Raw genomic sequence first — 4,737 nt, forward strand, 5'->3', positions numbered from 1 at the left:
GGCACTTAAAAAGCCGAAAGAAATTAGGGTTAAAAATGAATTTAGACGGAAAAATGGACTGGAACTGACCGTGTCACGGTCAAGCTTAACCGTGTCACGGGAACTCTTCCCGTTTGACGGTGGGACTTTCCGTGACACGGGAGGTCTGCCGTGACACGGAGAGTTCCGTGTCCTTTCCGCGTAAACCCTTACCGCGTTTTCCGTTCCGTTTTCTGAAAATTTCCCGCGTCACTCCAAAATTGACCGTGTCACGGGAACTTGTACCGTCTGACGGTACAGTCTGACCGTGTCACGGTACAGTCTGACCGTGTCACGGGATACATTTTTAGGGTTTTTATCATTTTAGGGTTCCGTGTGCTCCCTCAGCACATTTCCCTATAAATACCCCCTCATTTTTTATGTACGGGGCAAAGAGAATTCGATTATTCTTATTTTTCTCTCTTCTATGCTCTTAACGTAAACACTAGCCGACCCTTTTCACTTCAAAAATTCCTTCTTCAAGCACTCAAAGGAGTCCATATTTTACTCGAGGTTCTGTCCTTAAGCCAAGGCGTGAAAGGTAGAATCGTTTGAGGGTTGGGCCCCAAAATCAACCTTATTTTATTTAATGTAACTTAGTTATTGTTTTGTTATTTCCTTGAAGTTACTAACTCGTTTATTATTTTGTAGTTGCAAACAAACAGATTCAAAGTAAGGATCATGCTCTTTTTATTATTATTGTTTTTCTAACGATTTTTATGTTGTTGGAATTATGATTAAATTGGTTTTTATGTTAATATTGATTCCATTATTTTTTATGATCACCATATTGCATGTTAAAGGGAATATGTAATTGAAAATCACGCCTAATAAGATAATTTGGACAACCGGTTTAGGTTCCTTTTAATCTTGTTGTTTAATCAAGTGATCACAATATTTTAGAATTATATGTTGCATTAATATTCAACCAATTTAGTTAAATAATAGTTTGGAGCAAATTGAATTATTGTTTGTATGCCTTTGAGATCACAGGAATGCTTTTCACTATAAGAATCGAGTAGAGGCCAATACGGGCGAATGTGACTCCATGACTCACTTCGTACCATCATCCCCGATCCTCCTTTCGTGGTTCCGAACCATATGGAGTTAGTAATCTCATGGATTATGAATGGGGTGTAACCTTCACGGGTCAATCGTTGTTGCCTATCGTTGTCCCTTATCGTGGTTGCCTTTTTATGATCCGTGGACGGTTTACAAGTTCCTTAAAAACTTGTTGGCGGCTCCCTACTTTATTTGTCCCTAATCGTAATGTCAATTCCCACTTCCTATGAGTGCCAAGCATATTCACAACATGCTTTAACGTAGGCGCACTTCGAACGACGCCTACAATTTGGCGACTCCACTGGGGATCGAACCCAGAATCTCTAACATTTATTTTGCCGTGTCACGGCACTTTACGCGCCTGATTTTTTCATCTTTTCCGTATCTATCCGGATTTTTTTTATATTTTCTTATCTTTAACATTTATTTTTTTTAGTCTTTTCTGAGAGTTTTATTTCTAATAAAATTCTCACCTTTTTTTATCTTTATTTTAAAATTTTATTTCTTTTTTTTTAGTCTTTTCCGAGAGTTTTATTTCTAATAAAATTCTCACCTTTTTTATTTTTATCTTATAGTCTTCTCTGAGAGTTTTATTTCTAATAATATTCTCACCTTTTTATTTTTGTTTTATTTGTTTTGTTTTCACGAAGATTTTTTTAATATATATTTATTTACTCATCATTTTATTTTATTTCTTTTCTTTTCTTTTGGGGAAATTTTATTTTAAGTATTTTCTTTATTTATTTCTTTTCTTTTGGGGAAGGTCCTTACCCTCCATTACTCCACTTATATTCTTCGTCGCGTCATTAATAAGTACACAATCACACACAAAGAGTCTCAAACACACACTAACACACGTAATAATAGATGTATAAACTGTAAATAATGTACAAAGAGTCGTAATGTAAATATGTCAAGTGTCATCATAGCATGTACAAAGAGTCATAATACAAAAACCCTCGGTCAAAAATCTCTAGAATCAGAATCAGTCGCGTCTCCACCCTGGGTAGGTGGTTCGCCCTGGGTATATGGGAACGGCGAACCAAAGAGTCCCTCGACCATCCGAGTACGGGGAGTAGCGTCCCTACTAGTCCCCGTAGGCCCAGTAGTAGTCAAGCTCAAAGCAGGACCTGTCCAGCCGGAGAACGGAGTAGACTGACCCAAAGATACTGGAATCGTCAGCGAAGGCATTGTCCCATACAGCGGAACCAAGAACAAGCCCGACACTAGTGGAGGAATCCCGGATAATGGGGCCGAGAATGAACCAGGATCCAAAGGAGACCCAAACTCAGGAACTGGAGGCTGTGAAAATGACGGACGCTGAGAAGACTGACCCTCCTGCCACTGAGCCTCCTGGAACGGCTGAGTAGTCTGTGGCTCTCGCTGAGAACGCCGGCGAGCCTTGGGAGATCGTCTACCATGACCAAGCTCCTCCTCGTCCGAGCCTCTGGGCCTCGAGCGCGAGCGGGACCTCCGTCGCTCCTGAAAAACACAAAATCAAAAGGTGTCAATGATGCAAAATAAAATAAACGGTAGAAATAAAAAAATAATAAGTGATACCTCAAGGACGTCGCTAGAGCTCCGACAACTCGCACCACGCCGAAGCTTGATGATGCAATACTTCAGCGCGTCCACCAGCTTCATGACTCCCATCACCTCTGGGCGGTTAGGCTGAGGATAAAAACAAAGAAAAATCAGTAATAAGCAGCATTAAAGGAGTAGATAATGCGTCAAAGAAAACTCACCGGCTCAAAAACCTCGGGCACTGACTCCTGGGCCTGTCTATAACCCTCCGGCGCGTCGGCAATATGATCCTCCGTGATACCGATCGGCCCAGGGTAGCGGACAGACTGAGGAGGAATTTGAATCCTCCCCACAGGGTGAATGGTCGTCTGAAAATATGATCAAATAATCAGGTTATTCGACTATTTGAAACAGAGAATAGCAAAGAAGATTCTCGAAAGAAATCATACCTCGGGAAGACGGGGTGGAGGAGTCAGAGAGGGAAGCAAATCCCGCGCGTAGTCGCTCTCCATGCGAACGAGCTCCTGCCACGGAATAGTGTAGCGCTCTCCCCTGTTGATCAACCCTCTGATCAAGCGGGAGTCCAGCATCGACTCTGGCGGAGAAGAAGGCACCACAAAGCGATCGCCGCTATGCTGACGGACGACTCGCTCCCCCAAATACCAGACGAAGCGCCCAGTACCAACCAAGATGGTACGGTACGCTGAAAGACGTAGGGCCTCGGGCAGGTCAGTCATCCCGGCCCAAGGACGGTACTGGACATCGATGGGGACCTGGAAATCATAAAAAGTTAGGCGTGAACAACGGAAACAATATCAGAAGGAAAGAATGTGACAAAACTAATCCTTACGCCAACAGAAGAGGTGCCACGGCATAGTAGCCCGCGAAGTGCCGGAACAGACTCCACCCGCGACTCTCCTCGGTCGCGCCAGCTGGCCCCGACAGGAAAGTCGTGGACCGCTCCTCGACGCCGGCGAGGAGCCAAGCCTGGGAAGTACTCGTAGATACATATCTGCAACAAAGTGATACTTAGTACACGAACCGAATAAGCCGAAATGAAACAAGAAGGGAAAAGATCATCACCTCTACGACTCTCCACAGGCCGTAAACGGTGATAGGGGACTCATCATTCAGCTGACGGCAGCCATGACGTAGAGATAGAAGAAGATCCGCGTACCCAAGACTGGCCCAGCTGTAGGATCCTATCTCGGGAATCCAGGCCAAAGAGGGGAGGTAGCAGAGGAGCACGCGTGAACTCCTATCAGGAGAAAGGGTCATAGAGATCAGGATCAAGATGAAGATCCGCACCCGCTGCTCGGCCGTCGTATCCTCCATATCAACGCCACGGGCAAGAACTGAAGCCGACTCCGATCGTCCACTCATAGGACCACCTCGAGATATTGGACGAGTCCTGATGTGCTGAACAATCGGACCTAACAAATCAGCTACCTCAGCCGATGCCCAAGATAGATCAGACATCTGGCCTACTGCCCGGTCAGTAAAGCGCAGCCCGCTGATCATGCTGAAGTCTAAGGGGGTCACCGTCATCTCCCCCCAAGCAAGGTGAAACGTGTTGGTAGTATCCCAGAAATACTCCAACAATGCGCGAACAACCGTCCCACCGCAACCCCGGGGGCTGCGAAACCCTACAACTGCCGAGTAAAAATCGACCAAGCCGGACGACTCCCATAAAGCGCGCGTAGCAGGATCCCTCGTAATAACCTGGTGAAGCCGAGGGATCAAATCACCGGCTCCGGAACCGTGCTGGCGAAGTGTGCCATCGACTATGCCAGAGAGTGCGCGGTGAGAGACGTGGTTTTCACGGTAGAAAACCAGCTGGTCCGGGGTCCATGAAGGTGGAACCCACCTACTCCTACTCGTAGATGTCCGAGGCTCGGACTCCAAGACGTCGTCGTCCATGTCCTCAGGGACCGTGGGAGTGTCCTCCCGAAAAGCCCGACGCCGGCCGCAGGTGGAAAGGTCGCAGTCTCGTCGTCTAGGCATGCTATTGTCAAAATCTAAATGTTTAGCATCATTTCCTAAACATTCAATTCAAGTTGCATATTTATAATAAAAATCTAAATACTTAGCATCATTTCCTAAGTTATTTAGTTGTTTATTGAATTATAAATG

The sequence above is a fragment of the Chenopodium album genome, chromosome 3 (assembly GCF_948465745.1).
Source record: "Chenopodium album chromosome 3, dcCheAlbu1.1, whole genome shotgun sequence".
In the NCBI taxonomy this organism is placed as follows: Eukaryota; Viridiplantae; Streptophyta; class Magnoliopsida; order Caryophyllales; family Amaranthaceae; genus Chenopodium; species Chenopodium album.